This window comes from Manduca sexta, chromosome 18 (assembly GCF_014839805.1).
Source record: "Manduca sexta isolate Smith_Timp_Sample1 chromosome 18, JHU_Msex_v1.0, whole genome shotgun sequence".
In the NCBI taxonomy this organism is placed as follows: Eukaryota; Metazoa; Arthropoda; class Insecta; order Lepidoptera; family Sphingidae; genus Manduca; species Manduca sexta.
The window spans coordinates 10,033,418-10,054,247 of NC_051132.1; the positions used below are offsets into that span (position 1 = coordinate 10,033,418).

Sequence of the window (20,830 nt, forward strand, 5' to 3'; positions counted from 1 at the left end):
TATAAAAGTACATAAGTAATATTATAAATACATTAAATGCAAATTATTATTTATATGCTTAAGTTCCATTTATTTGGAAGCCTTTTTTATGATCTGAGTAAGAATATCAGTCACTTAATGATAAGTGCTTCATTCCTGTCCATTAGAAATATAATGGAACTTTGAATTGAGCTTTTAGCACTGCAAGACATTAGATCTTCAGTCTTACAATTTCCTGACATTACATTCCGTACAATAATTTTCAAAATAGAATACGACAGTTCTTGCACATTCCTGTTTTATCCAAACACTAGACAAAATGGGACCTCTCCAAACTGGTTCGGGAGATTACCTAATAACCAGTGTTTAAGATCCTTCAACAACAGGAAACGGGAACAATATATTTTTGGTAAATACAGTCCTTTAAGGCGGGGTCAAATTATCAACATTGTTTTTTTTACAACAAAGCGTCATCCTATGATTTGAATCGCTCTTTCTACGTTATTTATCCTACTTCATCTTAATAGGTCTTAGCTTTAAAAATTACATTCAAACGTTTTTTTACCTCAAACACCGCATAATAAAATATAAATATATTATGACATTTATTGGTATTAAGAAGATTTGTGAATTAAAATAAAAGATTTAAATTATCGTCCAAAAACATACATGTTTTACATAAAAATACTGTTCAAAGTTTTATGCGTTCTTTCACCTAACTAAAGATGAATTAAAAATACCCATATCAGAACATTATGTCATAAAAAAACCAAAGACTCGATATCGTCACTATTTTCTATGCCTTTGAGTTCGTAATAAGCGAAAAATAGATAACCTATCTTCGCAGCGACTTTCGAAGAAATTTCTAGCATGAAACGACTAGAGATTAGACTCTACACACTATGGGATTTATTGGTAATAGACTTACGGAACAAGAACGAAAACAAACCCTTAAGCTATTTAGTATAATATATATTAGTCGTAAATATAATAAATAATAATATCAGCCCTGTATTATATACTTGCCCACTGCTGAGCACGGGCCTCCTCTACTACTGAGAGGGATTAGGCTTTAGTCCACCACGCTGGCCTAGTGCGGATTGGTAGACTTCACACACCTTCGAAATTCCTATAGAGAACTTCTCAGATGTGCAGGTTTCCTCACGATGTTTTCCTTCACCGTTAAAGCGAACGATAAATTCGTGTGTCATAGATTTTAATGACTACAAGGATCTTAAACCAATCAGATTCTTATGAATTTGAAACCGCAAAAACTAATATATCGGGAAATACCGCGATCTTTTTGTTTTTTGTATCCTATTTTTACTATATCATCGGTCTCACAATAAAAACTCGATAGATGACTTTGAAATACCTATTTGATTCAATGATGTTAAAAAAATGTATAATTTAAAAATCTGGCGTGTTTTTAATAGGATTTATATGTGATCGAAGTGATGAAAGTCGACCGCATGTTATGGGTAGGAACAATGTTATTTTATTATTATCTCTATTCTCATTATTTTATTTCACGCTTTCATTTGAAGGCAAGTGATGAGATATTTTCAATTAAACTGCCAATTGGTATTTCTATTAGAATTTCAAATGCAGAATTTAGATAACTCATTCATTGAAAGACGCTGAGCTTCGATATCATAAAAATGCCATTCTTAATACTACTTGGTAATGTGATTGTATTGGAGCGATCATCTATAACATTTCTATACGCAGACATACATATACTCACGCCCTCTATCCGCCAAGGGGCAGGCAGAGGTGCAATATGCAAATAGTAGAAGTATTCTAAATATAAATTTAGATATAATATATTCTTCAACCCTTGTTCTTATCTCACTCCACTTTGGGATCAACCTAACACACTATTTCAAGTATATACACAGAAATTAATTATCTAGATACCCTAATGTTTAATGTTTCATCCTCTCCCAGTAACAGTCCTCAGCCGAGGTTCGTAACCCGTTAATGGTTGCCCTTAGCATGGTCGCTTAATTTTCAAGGGTTGCCAGCACCTAAGGCGCTCATCCAAAAGTCCGATGTGTTGTATAAGCCGAACCTTGCCAGGCTAACAAACGTAGAGTCATGAAAAACTAAAATAGCTATATAACTAATATAGCGCATCATAATATTTTGATTGAAAAAAAGCGGCGATAACCTAGTTGGAAGTGAATCGGAGTGCCGTGACGAATGTCCGCAGGTTCAAAACCCAAGGGTACACACCTTGACTTTTCTAAAATTATGTGTGTATTCTTTGCGAATTATCGCTCGCTTTAATGGTGAAGAAGACATCGTGAGGAAACCTGCATACCTGAGAAGTGCTCTATAAGAATTTTGATGGTTTGTGAAGTTTACCAATCCTAAGGCTTAATCTCTCTCAATAGTAGAGGAGGCCTGATATTATTATATGTATTACAATATTTTGATGATAATCATGTGCTAATAAAATGGACTAACACTTATTTGCTTTTTATATTGCATTAAAATATTTACACAAGTGCCATTATAAAACAATTACAAATGACCTACTAAACAATGCGATCGCATTTAATAATTGCGCAAAGCAAACAAAAACGTGTTTCATAACACTATTTAGAAATTGGCATGTTACAATATCAATGAGGAATTTGAAGTAACGTCCTTCATACAAATATAATTTGAATATGATAATTTGAATTTTAGAATGTTAAACATAACATCAAAATGTCGGAAATATATTAAAATAGTAAAAAAATCCTGTGCTCCGGCCTTCAATACTATTGAGAGGGGATAGGCCTTCCGTACAAAGCGTTTATTGCAAGATGGATGACTACATACTCAGGAAAATGTTAAATGAACTCTCGAGTAAGCATGTGACGATGTTATCATCAAATAACAATGAATACACACACAAGCTATGGAAATATATAAGTATAAGTTGTAATTAAACCGAGTACCTTCGACTCGTGAGGCCATTCTCATCCGTCACTATATGACTGCTATAAATATTTCTATTAGAAATAAACCTTTTTAAAAAGAATACTTACCAAAATTCTTCTTCAGCTTGAACACAAAAAAGTCACAAAATGTTTAAAACTTAATTCATCACACACTCACATCACATTGTCTCTAAAAAAAATCACCCGAAATAATAATCGTAGTAATAGAACAATATGTATATAGCTACAGCATATAAGGCGAATTTTATGTACAAATAAAAAAAGTCTTGGAGAAACTTGAGCAAAATGCGGGCAAGACCCTGGTTCGGTTCAGGATTTTGCATTTATTTTTTTTTTATTTTCCTGGAAAATGTAGGTTTTTTTTTCAATTTTTTTATCCTTTTATTATTAGTATATATTTCAATACATTTTTTTTATAAGACAATTTCTATCATGTATTAAAAAAAATAAACTAAAAATATATATGTAGAAACTAGGAAGTCATGTGATTGCAATATGGAAAAAATAATATTCTATTTTTGTTCCACGCGAATAGATAAGTTGTAAAATAAAATACATAAATACATATATTGCCAAAGACTAATATACAAATTCACAACACGAACGAAGAACGTAAATTCATCACAAAATTGCAATATTACAAAAAAATAGAATGATAATGTGGAATTTGCTCTACCCCTATCCCTTGCCAGCACAAGCCACGAAAAACTATTATACCAATACAAAATCCGAGAAAAAAAAGTAGAAAACTGAATAAACAATTACATGTAAAAAGATTTTCACTTCGCGAACACTTTCATATCGGCTGACGAGCGCAGACTAATGCGCGCGCGCTGGTGGGAGGCACCACGGTCTGCAGGAAAGCGTAGTGTTGCTAGTTTATAAAAAAATCCTACCATTAATTGACAGTTTTATACACGACATTGACATTTGAAATAATTATATGTTACTATAAATAGCTAATGTTTCTTGTTGATAAGTAAATGTTATTGTGTATTGTTTTGAGATGTATTATTATACAAAATATTAAAATAAATACGAGTACTTTGCTATTGATATAAATATTAGAAAAAAAAAATTTAGCTACTTTAAAATCGTTCGAATATTTACCAAAATATAAAAAAAATATTTTCAAAGATTAGATACAGGAAGATTTTAAAAACTTTACTTAAACCTTTTAAACCAATTAAAATAACTAGAGAAATGAATACTGATTGCTTTGTCAATGAAATATCCATCCCTATTTATATACGTGTCTCTACTCCGAAATAAAATTTCCTTTGACTATACTCGATAAATATCAAAGATTCCTAGAGTCAACACCATACAATCAAGTGATATTAATCATCCATTTTAAGGAGATTTTTTTTTACTTGGCAACATTAAATCGCGTGCCATACGTGTGAGTTCTCATGTTGCGTGAAGCACGACCATTCTTAAAGCACTTTTAATAAATATGTAAAATCAGCAATGCTTGCAATTCATACTAGAGAATTTTGCAATGAAACGTATATAATTTGTCAGCCATAATTTAGATGCAACTGTAACAGACATAAATTTAGTACTAGTTAGTTATATAGTAGGCAAAAAATATGCGATGCATGTAAATTACAATTATTTTATTAAACTTCCAGAAATCAACAACTTTAAATTGCCACATTTAACGTTTATATATAAATCGGTAGTAACTTATTTTTGTAACGCTTGCGCAGCTTTTTTGCCTTCAATTTCTATGCACGATGAAAATGCGAAATAAAGATCAGTGACGTATGGAATATACCGGTCTTCAAATATATTAACATATTTATTCCTGTTCGAGTGAAATAACGTGACTTGAAATCCAATTTCCTTCCTAATTACAAGCAAAAACGAACGAATAAATCAAGGAAACTGTTCGGGAAGGAAATTATATGCGAACAACAAACTCGATAATGTAGTTTTTGTAGTAATGCTTAATAGGTCATGCGTGTGCTCATTTCCCACAACGGAAGTATAGTCGTAAAATGGTAATTACACTGAAAGTAAATACGACACTATCCTCCATGACTGCGTGTGCGCATAGGTAATAACCGACAAACATGGAGAAGCATTAGCAGATCTAAAAACATCGCCGAGAAGTCTGACCCGAAAACTTTCCGTGTACCACCATCGCGACCACCCCGACCACTCTACCAAGAGTGTCCGATTAAGAAAAGAAGAAATATGATCAGTCATTTTTTTTAATATGAGCACAGCGAAATGATCACACTGCACCTGATGGTAAGTGGAGTGGGGACCAATAGAATGTCGACTTACGAGAGATGGTTAAACGCGTGATGTTGTGTGAGCCTGCAGCTTCACCTACGTGAAAAAAAATCCCGGATAAAAGTCCAGCTTTATATTTTCCCTGGATAAGTAATCTATAGCACTCAAGAGTAAAATAGCTTCCTATTAGTGAAACAGTTTTAAAAATCAATTTAGTAGTTTCAGAGATTAGCCCCTACAAACCTACAAACAAGCAAACTCACAGATTTTATCTGTTTATAATATTAGCAAATACAGACGAAACTCATGACGTGGCTACCAAGTTTGAAAAGATAAGCAAGAATAGTTGCAAACGCTAGCCGCGAGTTGCTTAAGCAAATCAAATGTAATTTCACCGCATGCATCAAGGTTGCTGTTTTTTTGTTTATAATCAGAAAAACTTATTAGACTCGCATTTGAAATAACTCCGCTCAGTGGCGTAGTTCTATTACTGTAGGACTGCAGTGTCCTAGGGTCTTCGGTTCGATCTCTGGGTCGGTCAAAAGATTTTCCTACGCAGTATAAGCCCGGAGTCTGTAATTTATGCCCGAAGTAGTAGTAGGCTCGCCCCTTATTACATCATAGGATGTGATAAGCGGAAAGTGGGTGCACCATGATTTCTTATGTTTACGCGAATGTTACACCATTTATCGCGGTTTTTATATAATAATTTTCTCCCGACGTTTCGAAGACTTTGCAGTCTTCGTGGTCACGGGGCACTCTAAGGTGTTGGTCATCCAAAAAGTCAAAGTTACAATATCTACCTACATTTTCTAATTATACAACTTTTAAAATTTTAGCTGTTGGTGGTCCGATCTACGCAGATCAGAGTAACAGAGTGCACCAGTTAAAAACTTGACAGCGAAATTGTTAATATTAAAAACGTTCATTGTTTTATTTAATAATTGTATAATGCGACAATAATGCAGACAGAACGCACTTTCTAGCAGTCGCAGTAAGTTTACTGACCTTCGCGATTTTATCGCATTCATACTTACGGAAAGTTACACTCGATAATTATGAACAAGAGTGTTGACATGAATGTTATGCTGGAGGCCTTGAAAAGGAATCAAGTATTATAATTTACATTACCTATAATTATATTAATATTCTTTAAAGTATTAGCAGCAAATAAGGCCCTTATTCACTAACGTTACATACATAAGTACAGAGCAATATTATAATATTAAGTCCTTCTCAGTACTTGCGACATGACAGCCTTCGCAGTGCATAGTAAGAGAGGCGCTGAGTTAATATTAAGATAGAACTTTATTTCACTTGACTATCACATAAACAAAGCTGAACAAAGTCAAAGAAAACTATGTAATTGATGCTATTTGTTAGTATAGTATTGTTTGTGAATACGAGTTTTAATTTATATTTCAGATTGTGTGTATGTGTTTGATGAATGCAGAGGTATTATTAATGTTTGCATCCAGCCATGGTAGCTAGATAGCTTACAAGAAACTATGTAATATCTGCAGGATGTTTTATCATATACCAGGCACATGTCCTGACTCCACGCTAATACTGAGTAGAAAATTCCAATATCCGTGCCCGACCCGGGATTCGAACCTGCGACCTCATATTGCGCGGCACGTTTAACGCGCACGCAATGAACTACACCGCCGAGGCAGTCTAAAACGCTGCTGTTCAAATGAAATCATTAATATCATCTCCTATTACCGCTTGAAAATAAATACTAACGAGTCCTTATTTTTCCTGCGAATTTTCTAAATAAAAAGAAAATGACTAACAATTGCTGGTTGATTTCTGTAAACTCATACTATTAGATATAACAGTTAAGTCATTATAAACACAAATGTGTGCGTAATCTGTATGTAATCCATTACGTGGAGTTTTCTCTTTTTGTTCATTTTCGATTTTGTTAGCGGAGTTACTCTTTATATGACGTAATTTATAATTAACGAGCTTATGTTCGTATATTGTAACGTTAAAGTGACGTAGGAACCGATCCTGCTCAGCAATGAAGTGAGAAGTATTATTATTTATAATAGTTTGTGATTTTCAGATGTGTCTCTGGTGTGTTATTTATTACATAAATAAAAATAATATATAAAGGGTTCATTTAACCAGATTCCTGCCGGCTTCCTTTTATATAAAATTTATATACAATCTTATTATCATTAGAAGGATTTGCATACCGCGTTTACGCTTATTAGTACGTATATGTTGTGTCGGGTAACCTTTCGGAAAATTTCACATTTTGCCACTGCTGTCCAGGTATCTCGTTTATCACATTGTTAGACATTAGTGCAACTAAACTCACTGTACTTTGAATCATTCGATGGCAATACAAATAATAATCATGTTTCTAGATTAAATCATAATGAATTTTGTATAATAATTTTCAACGACTGCTTATCGGTCGAAATATCGCCATATTTGGATATACATGTCCATTAAAAAGAAGTCCGTTTCAGTATATTTTTTAATAGACGAAATTCGAATAATAGTAAGACATAAGTTTCATACAGATTTATAATTTAAATACACACCCACGCGGTTTTATTTCAGAAGGGGTGGTAGAGACGAAAGCTGCTGCACCCATTTTCCTCCATAATAAATCCGTTCCATGATGTCCAGTGATCAAATTGCAGATAAGAATATTTAATAATGAATATAACGATAATTACAAATCGGAATCTTTGCTGGAATCACCCGTGAAACTTTATTAGCGGCAGGGTGTTGTGACGTCACGCTGCGTGATCTATATAGTAAAGTTAGTAACTATTTGAAATTCAAGGAACGAGTGCGTCCGCTATAGTTTTGCGTAACTTAGTGAAAGTGCCGCGGCGCGCCGCGAATTTACGCTAAAACGGAGTAATAACTTATAGGAATTTAGATTTTGGAAGTAATGTGTTTTAAATGTATATGCATTTAGACTATTTTATTAGTCACTCACTATATATACGTAATGCTAATCAACGAGTAATATCATGAGATGCGGGTTACTTATTATATGGTTGTTCTTATAAATGCTTGGATTTGGCCCGGCATGGCCTTTCTAACCTAATGCTGTGTCAAGTTGCGGTTAGTAAAAAACTGTCAAAGGATGAAATAAGGTGCAAGATACTCATGACAACTATATCTGCTAATTATGTCAGTGATGATATAGATCTTTACGCTTCAGTGTCAGTTAAGTCATATTTAAAGAAATATAACAAAGTAGAGCATTTAAAGATTTGTTAGTACTGACTTCATGTATCAGTACGCACTTAATATGGATTTACTAAATTTTTCCTCACTGACATATCTCGATTAAATATGGCTGATTTAAATAGTTATAAATTTACGATTATCATTTCGATATTTTTTATTTATTCATTATTTATTTTTTAAGTAATTTATGTTACTTTTTTTATTTTTTCACTTGGAGAATTGTTCTTAAGGAAAATGACATTTACTTCTGTAACATAGTTAGTTTAGAAGTTAAGGGACTTTAATTGCTTTTTACATAAAATACTATACAATGAAATATATGAAATAAATACATTATTATTATTTTTTGTAACAGTTAATACAATTATCAATTGAACATCAGTCAACATTCCCGACAATTATTCCACTTTCCCCATCAAGATGCGCCTGTCATTGGATCCTATTGTAATAATCCGTAACTGACAACACTTTTCATTGTATTCACGCTCCGATTGGTCGGTAAAAGCGTGCAGATCACGCGATTGTCCTATTAATTTACAAGACGATAGCTTCTTATCCTTAATTAGTAATCAATTTCAAATTTAGAATTAATATAATTATGATTATATTATTATATGAGCAGTTGTGATTAGAGGCTTTTCTGCGTTACGTACGAATTGTCTTCAGTGTGCGCACTCCCTTATCTCATTACACCGAAAATTTCTTTACGTTATAAGTATTTTAAACGCATAATAAAAGACTACTGGGAAGATTCATGTATTGATATTTTTATACTCCTTGTGCTATTGCAATAATGTAAATGTAGTGGCAACAAGAAGTATTAACAATATTATTTATATCCTGAATATTGGTTAGAAAACTTTGAATATAATTTACTAATGGAACCAAGCTATTGTTAAATAGGAGGTTATTTTAAAAAAAAAATCACACCAAATTTCTACCAAATCTATATTCTTCTTCTGCTAATTGATACGAAGAAAATCTAAAACCTTCATTTAATGAGTCGAAATGTAGGCAATAAATATTCAAAAATGGGATAAATTTAAATTGGTTTGGATATTAATTAATCAAGATTCTCGGAGATTTATTAGTGAATATAATTTAGAAGGTGGCGAAATCAAGGCTAAAAGACATAAACGCGCTACGTAACATCATGACGTCATTCCATTCCAACCTTTACCAATTCACATGAAATTGTTATATTTTCCATTTAATATTCACTTTTTAAACTAAAACGTTTGGTACCATGGCATTAACCAGTTAAGAGAGACCCAGTTATAAGTTATAAAAGTAAGTGCACGGAGGTCATAGCAGACTGGTGCTCACACAAACAATTATTTACTTTCACTGAGCCAGAGTGTTGCACAGATCGGTATCACAATTCCATTGCACAATATTGTTTAATAGAGTGAGAAACATAATATAATTTTCGGTACGTTTGTTTTGAGTATAATGCTTGGGTGCGCGTTGATGTCTTTTATACGTAATACTTGTTGATATGAAATTGTAACCTGCTATTATATTTTTGTTTGTTTTGACTTTAATTATTTGTGTTTTTTGGATTCGTATATCGAGACTAATAGTTAAAAATTAAATTAGATATCTTGTTGGGATTCTAAATAATATCAAATTTATGCAAATATTGGAATGAAGCTGAACATATTATGTATATATAATTTGAATTAAAACATATTTTTAATTATTTTCCGCATAAAAATACAAGAACTAAATCCCAATCTCAAAGCCTTCGCGCAATTCGAAGAAACGCTTTATTACGGAGACGACCCTCGAGTTATTTTGTAATAACCTTTCTTGAGGAAAAATATGATATTATGACAAACAAATAATTACCTAACGTATGATGGATTTTAGACGTCCTCAGACGTTGTAATATTACTGTTATGTCATTTATTATTTGGATACCCTTCACTCACAGAATGGAAATACAAAAAAATTGTATGCGTGAAGTAAAGCCTCACTTTTATTAACCGACTTCAAGAAAAGGAGGTTCTCAATTCGATTGTATTTTTTGTTTACAGAACTTTTGACTGGGTAAACCGATTTTGATAATTCTTTTTAATTTGGTCAGGTTATAATTTATTCGATGGATTTTTATGTGATTGAAAAGCCCTAAAATCAATTTATATATTCATTCACTTTATAAACTTAAATGATGGTAACGACCATGTTTTTTTCAACCAATGATCCCCTTCAAATAAATTTCATTTTACGACAGTACACCGTTGGGTTCATCGTATTGTGTCCAATTAACAAAGGTCACTTTTAAGAAAAATCAGATCTCTATCGTGCGAATTTATGCATTCCAAAGGTCGTTGCTCTCATGGGGTACACCTCTGTTGAAACTTGTTTATCCCAATGGTTATTGGTCCTTTAATATTAACATAAAATGTGCTGTTTGTTTGTCTATTTATGTAGTATGCAAGTCAATGAACTAATTTAAAAAAATATTGAGCAGTCTAGAGAGCAAATAATGTACCTTTATTTATTTGATAATAGAGTTCATGTCGGTGTTAATAATTCTCAAAACAGGTTTTATTCTAGAAGTTTCTTTGTCGTGGCATGTCGAAACAATAGAAAAAATATTAAAGTCCCTTGATTCAAATGAAATGAATTTGACAATGAGAAGGTACAAGCAATAAGTAGGTATTAAATAATTGTGAAACATTTTTATAAAGTTTAATATTAAACATAACTGCGACGCGAAAGGAATTTTCCGAACAATTTCTTGGTTATGGAGCGGTTTGGTGGGCGTTGTCATTTTACTACATATAAATATAAAATCTTACATAATATTGCAGTGGGTAAATCTTTGAAGGTAACAAGAGAATTAACATTAAATACTCGGAAAATATTTTAAAAATAATGCAAATGGCAGTCGTGGACTTTCATGATCTTATGATTAAACTTGACACGATTACTGAGCACGAACTAAACACACTTACATAAAAACTTATTTGTTTAATAAAGAAATATTATGTACTCCACAGCAACTATATATACTACGAAAACAAAATCAGCCTACAACTGACAATAATAATAACAAAAAAAAAATTGAATTTCGAACACTGAACTAAAGCGTCGTCCATCTTTGCCCTTTGATATGTACAGATAAATTTGTCGCATCATGCCTGATTAAAAATGTCACTATTAATGACTACAGAAGTTAACCTTGGTAATTCGATTGGCAAGCGTCGACTGGCAGTCATAAGGAGCGTGTTTCAACACTGACACTTCGTTACACAAGCGGTTGCGACGGACGCTTACGTAACACCACGCGGGCGATTTGACAAGTTTTAAATGCACTAGGTTTCGTATACGAGTCGGCTTGTCGATATTTGCGTAATGGCCTATTTGCTTTCCGTTCAGCGGCGACAGACTTGGTTATTATCTGTACTTGTATTGAATTCTTACGCTTAGATCTCAATGCTGATGTAAAATGGGTGTGTTTTGTTGACGAATTTTCTTTCGCTTGCCTCTATTTCGATCTATGTAAGTATAAACGTTTTGAATACATTTTGCAGTATGCATTTGACTTTCTTTTACGACTGCTGGAATCCTTCATGTCAATTCCGTATATTCCCCTTTTAATAATTCACTTCCATAGAGAAGATGTAATCCCGAGAAAACCACTTTAGGAAACCCATAAAATCTCAGCTTAGGCCTAGGTTGAGATTTTATTCCGATTGGCATCCATGGCCTACAAGTCCATATAAGTGTGGAATGCTAAAATCGGACCGATCGGAATAAACTTTGATGGCTATGCTCACAGGTTAGGGCACTTACTTTCAATAAATTTAATTATTTCAGCCACAGAACCAGAACTAGTTAAAATTAAGAAATTGAATTCTCTTTGAAATTTAAAACTTGTTTATTAACTATCAAATAATCAACATAAAGAAAGGCTTATATTTGATAAGATAGTCATATTTTTACACTGTTATGATTGAATTTAAATAAATATATTTTTAGTCACTGTATTATCACGCAATGATACCTATAAAAACTGATGATATTCCCCTGGCATGTTAAGGCATGCTATGCAGCTAAACCATGCGCTACACGTCTTACAATTTCCGATAATTACCCTACAATATCGTACAAACCGGGACATATCAATAATGGCATACTAATGCTTAGCGGCGAGATAGACAAAGACAAACAAGACACAAACTACCGTTGATAAATTTAATCAGACCAACACGCATACGTAACCTACCTTTGCTTCGAAGGGACAGTAACAACTAATAATGAATGTCGTAAAGATTCTAAACAAGTCTATGTGCATTTTAATAACCTTCGTGACGCGGCCAGCGTGTTAATGACTTAGAAGCGAGATATCGTTGGTTCGATTTCCGCATAGGGACATGTATTGTGTCCATAAATATTTGTTCCGCTTCGGATGCATCGATAATGTTAGGTCGAGCTCACGCGACACTTTAAACAGGGTAAGGCACTTCAAACGATACTAAAACGCAAAATAAATACGATGTATTTGGACACAATGTATTTCAACATATAAATGTGCACGTTAAAAAGCGCAGCGAGCGCACGTCCAGGATGTCCCATCTGTACAGGCCCTTATAATATTATCATAGCGCTAAGAAATCTAATATCCAACAAAAATGTTTAATTTTAACTTGATATTACAAAGAAATATACCTATTTAGTCTTGATTTATCAAGAGCCACTTAACGTCAGAGGAAGCGAGACAAAATATGGTATAACTATGATAGACATATACAACGTTTATTAGTAAGGCCCTAACAATATTTAACAGATTAGACAACGGTTCAAACCATACAATATTAAGTTTAGCATGAAACTTATAATTAACTGTATAACCTTTAAGTTGTAGACTTTTTACCTCCTTTGACCTATAGGCAACCTCTTGCGAACTATACTATGCACAATAAAAACAAAATTTTATACACGATTTGAAAATGTCTTAGAATGGTTTTTGGAAAGATCAAAATGATGCCTATTGGATTAGAATGTATACTAGCACTCATAGATTTTTAACAGCATGAAATGATTATTTTAACATACAAGGTCAATTTCACATTTTGTTACTAAGAAACCATATATTTTTCTTCTTGAAAATAATTAGAATAATTTAACCGAACTCTTAATGTAAAATAAAAAAATGTTCGTATCGAACAATAAAAATATTAATATAAGTAAATTTTAATACTACACGCCCTTATACCACTACTAGTACTCTAAGAAAATTCGTCGCAACGGCAACAACACTCTTTCAAGTAGAAATACGCTTATGTGGTTTTATTCATTAACGAAATATTAAATCGACCCTATGTAGGTATTAAATAAATATTGAAGCTAATAGATTTATATAGTGGTTACCAGACAATAAGATAGGTTTTCGCGCGTTTTAGCAACCAAATTAGGTCCTACAATACTTAAACTTGAAACAAACATTTCTGTATCTCACATATATCTCGCTTCAGAGATCAAACCCGTGACCACTTAATTTACAAACGTCATTAATCTTTGTTAAACATAAGCTTTAAGATTCGTATTAAACATAGAGGCTGTTCTTAAATTAATGTAAGTAAGCATTTGACGAAATAATTGAAAAATTGTTGATAACACTTTGAACTTTACAGTCATGATGCTTCTGGGATACCCAATGACAGTTACGAAAGCAATAACAAAAACCACAGCCTAAACAAATGTGAGTACACGCGGAAATGTTTGCCCATCGCCGAATCGAATGCATCTCGTTTGACCGGCGCAGCGGACGCACGCCGAGCCGCGCACAGCGGGGGCCATCAAATGTTTTTGTTTATTACTTTGAGTTAATACATTTGGTTGGAAATAATACCAACAAATATTATAATTATATATTGCTTTTAATTATAATTTATCAGTGAGTCAGGATGTTTGAGTTGAATAATGAAATGAACAAGCCTCTCACATGGAACAAATCGACACAACTCCACACAATTTGATTACTTAAAGCACTGCATGTCACAAAACTGTACTGGTTATTTTTTAAATATAAGATGTTGACCTTCATAATGGCCAGTGCACTAAACATACGTTTTAAATTCAGAATACTCGTATAAAATATTTGAAATTTAAACAAAATAACTTAGTATTGCAATGTGTATATCTTAGCAATTAAAAAGTTTTCTGGAGTGGAGACGGCGTCTTGGCAAACGTAAACGGACGTATCTGGCGCCGTCTGGCCAGATGAAACAAGAGAGCCGCGACTGGATGCATCAAGCAGCAGATCGGACTGTATGGCATATCTTGAAAGAAGACTATGTCCAGCAGTGGACAGCAACGGGCTGATGATGATGATGAATTAAAATCACTGACTTGCCATTATCATTGAAAAGAATCAAAAGTTTAACACGGTACAAACTCCAATACGTAACAACATAAATGTGATATTTCGAATAAATAAAATTGAATCCGAAACCGAACCTAGAACCTAACAATTCACAACCCAATTACAGATGGAGTCATATCAACCTCTCGGTTATATCACGAACCGTCCAACAATGATATATTAATTGCATTGTTTAGTCAAAATAACAATAGTTTGTGTCGTTCACGCGAATGGTGACCTCTCGACAGGCTTATAATTGGTCAATACACCATTCAAATGTCCTAACAAAACAACTTTATTGCCCTATCATGGACATGGAATTTTGTAACATTCAAAGAGTATTTTAAGAAAAAAAGACACGGTTTTTATACAAACAAATGACGCGACCAACATACGCAAGCGGGTGATTCTTAGTAACAATCATTACCAAAAGCAACACTAGAGCTTTTAATTACAGAGCAATACGTAGTACTGTCATCGTAGCAAAAATGTCTTTATACAATCGTTAACGCTAAAGGTAAACAGAAAAAGTAATACTGACATATCCTATCGATAAGTCTATCATTAGAATATGTCTTCCCAGAAATAACGTGTCAACGATTGTTGAAAGGCTTATTAGCTACGACCTCTGGAGTGGTCTCATCATCCTTAAACATTAGGCGTTAAGTTTCATAATGCACAGTTTTATAACTGTAAACTAATAATATTAGTAACTGCTAATATTATTATTAGCTGTATCTTTTAAACTAGGACCAGGATTTTCTACGCTCTTTAAAGCTTTATAAAGGTTGTAAATTAAAAACTTAGCTAAATTATTAATTCATACTTATGTGCAGGCGCAAACTATGTAAACTAAAAAAGAAAGAAAGATTTTATTAATGGGACAATAACAGTTAACATGTACGATAATAGAAGAGAATAACAAGACATGCAAGGAATGTAACATAATTGTACAAACAATGGATACCATCATTCAGTTTGCTGCAATACCAGCCGAACTATGTATAATTTTCTTGGATATGCGGGCTAAGGTAGACTAATTAAGCTTAGATCCTGGTCTACAACCGGTCTTTAGTCTGAAAGCATCCTTATAGTGGTATGTTCTATAATGAGACGGTCCGGCGAATGCCTGTTGCTGTTGAATATAGGCGCCGCAGGACTGAATTTAAATACCTTTATACAAGGTCAACCAGGCTTTCGGGTATGAATGGAACTAAATGAAGCAAATTATGGAGTATTTTTAGTCAAGTCAAGCGGCGATAGCCTAGTTGGGTGTAGAACGGACTGCCAAGACGAATTTCCGCAGGTTCAAATCCCAAGAGCACACACCTCTGACTTTTCTAAAAAATCATGTGTGTATTCTTTGTGAATTTATCGTTCGCTTTAACGGTGAAAGAAAACATCGTAAGAAAACCTGCACATCTCATAATCCCTCTCAGTAGTAGAAGAGGCCCGTGCTCAGCAGTGGGCAAGTATATAATACAGGGCTGATATTATTATTATTATATTAAGTCAAGTCAGCTTAAGTTCGTTTAGTCCAAGGACAGTATGCATTTGTATCTGAAAGAAATCGCTAGCATATCAAGGATTTATTGAAGTAATGTGAGGCTATAATTACGATAATGCTGACGATGCTGGTCGAGGCTTTAACGCTAAGTAACTAAAGTGTTATGCTGATGATGTTTTTGGAAAAGAAGATAATATAAAAGAAGAATGTAGAGACGGTTAAGACAAAGAATTAGATCGAAAAAAGTTTAAGAAGATGATGATAAAGTTTGATGCCGATTTCTCAGCCAAGTAACCAGCGCTTTAACAATCCGAACAAAAAGCGACCCGATTACACGAAGTGCAGTTACCGAATGTTACGAAAAAATTATGTAATTAAAAGTTTGTTGTCTATACCTTGACACAACACTCACAGTACGTTCATAGACAAGCACTTTTGATTACCATAGAGGTCACTCGCGTTTTTATAAGGTTTTGTTTTAATAAAAACGAGAGACGTGCGGCCACGTCGGAGGTTGGCGGGCACTGCTGCCGTTCGCCTGTTGCCTCGACTTGATGGATTGTTGAGGTGTGTTTTGATTGGTGATTAGGTATTTGGCGATTTTTTGTCGCTGTATATAATTATAGTAGTGCTGATGGTTAAAAAGTGTGCTAAGGATATTTACCTTAAATTGTTCATAGATGGGGTCATATTCTTGAAATAGACTTGGACATATTTATGTAAGAGCAAATAATCTTAAAGCCATAACTCTACGTATAGATCACAGTGATTTTCTACTTGATAAGTAATACGCAGTCAACGGTGAATAATATGTTAAACTAGAACTCAAAGAATTTAATACTTTAATGCAAGTGAAACAAAATTGATTGCAATAGGTATCTGTTTCCAGCATCAAGAAACATTTTGAAAATATGGTTTTGTTACAGTATGAACGATGTTTTACCCAGTATAATTACTAAATATTATAAGACTTAATATATTTTACTTAGTGTTACAAGTGCAGTGATATGCCACAAAGTACTTTATTAAAAGTTCAGTTGGTGTTATTAGCGCTGGAGCGATCATGAAATTTATTACCAGAAGATCAACTTGCTTTTCGCGTCATTTAGTTGATAAATATATTCATGGATGAACAGTGAATATGGAAGACGCGCTAGCATAAGTGATAGATTGCATTATCACTAATAGAATCCAAACATTGTTATAGGAAATACAGCCATCGCTTATTGTTACAAACCTGACGATATTCAAAATCCACGACGTGCGACAAAAAGTCGCGAAAAACCTTTACACAATCATAACCAAAGCCTTACATCGAAGGCACACACAAACACTAACACACACAAGGCACAGAATGCACTGCCCATACAAAATATTTCCAATCGACGACTGGTTGTTACTGGATTTGGGTGTCGCGTAACGCACGGATCTTGGCTTTGCATTGTACTTTACCAGCTTAGATAATTAAGGCAAGTTTACATTAAAAAGAACAAGAAAGAGGTAATGCATTTACCTGGTTGTAGTAACAATTAATAGTATAGTTCGTTGCTTGTATTGGTATTAAAACAACATTTTATTGTGGTAGTTGATGTATATTTCAGACGCATTCAACTTGTGCATGGAAATTGCGACGCAGCAACAAGAATGTTAAATAATACTTAGTGCGTGCCACGTAAAATAATAGTAAACGTAAAATGTTTGCTAATACTCTATCTATTGGCCTGCCCTTTGCCCTAAAGAGATAATATATTTATAAAAATAATTATACAATATATTCTTACAAATATTGTTTTCATGCTTGGGTGTAAATTACAAAAAATAGAATTAGGTATTTTTTTTAATTATTTCATTTTAAATAATTCATTCCCATACATCAGTCTGCCTTGAGCGTCTGTCTTCAACCTTATTTTTGGAAAGCCTCTGCAATAACGATTGCATCTGTCGGATTAACGTCCATAAATAAAGTAGCTTTTACATATTTTATTAAGCGTCATTACAATTACCACGAATTATTTTAGTTAAACGCAAACAACATTACTACGAATAGTAAGGAAATGAAAATTACGATAGTGTCAACTCATTTATTTCGTACATAATTTTAACATTAAATATGTCAAACTATTTCAGTCAAAGTGCTGTTCATAAATAATACGTTTACAGATAACAACAGTGACATAGCAACGATATTCTATCAAAGCATGGGTGTAGCAAGAGGGAGAGGTTTAAGAGTTCAATCCTCCTACTCCCGCTCGACTTTTGGATTTCTTTCCCGCCTAATTAAGTCTTCTACCTAATTGTACCATATTCTATCAAAATTGAAGTGGATTTGACAGTCAAATCGAATTTGTAGGATTTTACGATCGATAAGTAATATTTAAACTTCTATTCCAGTCAAATTTGAATTATAAATTAAATTAAATAAGCCCAACAACTCTACTCCCGATCCGAATCTCATATTAACACAAGTAAAATTGTTGCGATCACGATTGATATTTATTACTACACATAGATTCAAAACAAGAACGCGTGATCGAACCGGTGATCGAACCACGCATGCAATAAGAACTACGGCACTGAGGCAGTCATTGATCTCATCAAATCGACATGAACAATTTAATAATATCTTTAAAGGGCGCACTAACGGAATCTTGCGGGAAGTGACAGGAAATGAAACTCCGGCGCCGACTGACAGCAATACTGCTGAATAATCGATAAATAAATAAATGATCAGCTTTATTTATCTATCGATCAATCCAGAGAATACACCAATCAAAATAGGTCATCTTTACCATATCAAAATCACTTAGCGTGATTGGTCCATTTCCGTCATACGAAGACTGATTGTGATATTTTATTGAAATTTCCGTTATAATTTAAAGGACAACCTTTAAGTGCTTCACCACTACAGCGGTTTTTATCAGCAGTATAATGCGACTCAGTTTTGTACATTCAAGATCTTAATAAACTTCCCTAAGTACATTTTTTTTTAAAAGAATAGGGATACATTATTTACACCAATAAATAAACTGAAAAGTTTGTTTGAACGCGCTAATCTCAGGAACTACAATACCGATTTTCAATTTGTTCACTGAGAGGAAGCTTCACTCCTGTATAGGCTAATTTTATCTCAGAAAACATTTTCACGCAGGCAGAACCGCACGCAAAATCTATTATAAATATGGGAAACATGGTGTGAAAAGATCTCATTTAATTATCCATTCTGAATATTGTAATAGGCTCGACATTTCACAGTAACACTAACATGTTTTTAAAATCGATAAAATTTTTACACTTAGTACCTCAAAATAAAGCTCTAATAGTATGTTTTCTGACACCGAATAAAAATGTCACAAGTCAAGTTATTGTCAAGATAGTCATTAATTTGTCGCGTCAGTAGTCACTGTAACGTTTTGTCTTCTTCTTCTGTCTTTTCTGTCAATAACTTCGTATCTTTTCCGTCTGGCTGTCAGTCTTCGCTTGTCATTCTCGTGGTAAGAGTTTTTGTAGCCCCTGGAACGAATTATTTCGTAAATAGTTTGGAATAGGTTAACTTAATGCGTAAACCTCTAAATTATATTAAAATATTATGTTTATTTAATCTGCTGCGTTTCTCACTTAAAATAAATTATATACATGTTGAGTTTTCGTAACTCGGGCTTACATTGTAGCTATAAGTTATAATGGTATATAGTTTTATTGTAATGGTAGTGTTAAGTAGGCTGGAGAACCTAATATGTAAATGAATAAATAAATAAATTGTCTGATATGTTTCGGTTTTTGGTAGCTCTTAATACAGTGAGAAGCGTTGCACAGAAACTATCAGTTTGTTGCTGAAAACACTTATAGCCGATTGTTATAAATGATCTTAATCTCTGACGAATACCGAGCGAAAATGAACCAATCAGAATAATGTTTCACATCCTTACAGATGGGCTATTTAGGTTAGGTTAGGCATTAAAGTGTAGTTAGCGTTTGGGGTACGTTTACAATCGGCTATATGCTAATATAAAGCTAATATTTACTTTACTAACTTCACAAATTTAATTTTATAGAAGTGGAGTGTTTTCGACAACAATCAGTTTTATTAGACTAATGTTTCACCCCAACAAATAAAGAGCGTGCGTACGTCTAAGCAGTGGCGGCCTTAAACAACACTAGGCTCGGAGTAGAGCAAAAAAAAATTCTTCGGTTGTAACAGTTTTGTCAGTAAAATCGTAAAAAAAGTCCCTTAAAGGCCTCTGTATGAGCGGGTCTCGGCCTTGCCCTGTTTTCCTCCAGTGCAGTCCAGTGCATCTACAGACGCTAACTATAGTGCGACATCTAAGTCACTCGGTAATCCTCAACAAATTAGGAGTGTGCTAAATATACAACATACCAGCATTGTATAGTATATATTCATCTTAGTATTTATTGTTATATAAAGTTAGTACTTTTAAATGGATGTTAAAATAAATGAAGTTTGTATTTTAATATTATTATGTAATATGAAAATTACTACAATATCCAGTACGAATGCAAGGTATTATATAATAATTATAGGTACGTGAA

The 20,830-nt window shown here is 33.4% G+C and overlaps 1 protein-coding gene across 5 annotated transcripts in view; it reads right to left on the bottom strand.

Annotated features, from left to right (window-relative positions):
- The window catches only part of LOC115439814 (cell surface glycoprotein 1), a 57,730-nt gene extending 40,917 nt beyond the window's left edge, over positions 1 to 16,813 (bottom strand). Inside the window, exons 1-2 of one of the 5 annotated variants that reach the window (XM_030163826.2) lie at positions 16,678 to 16,813; positions 3,021 to 3,102 (exon numbers count right to left, since the gene is read on the bottom strand). The gene's annotated coding sequence lies outside the window, so the exon portion shown is untranslated. Of the gene's footprint in view, positions 1 to 3,020; positions 3,157 to 3,650; positions 3,806 to 16,677 lie in introns of those variants that run through there. The other 4 variants (XM_030163824.2, XM_030163825.2, XM_030163827.2 and 1 more) reach the window with 4 other exon arrangements.
- Positions 16,814 to 20,830: the final 4,017 nt, after the last annotated feature.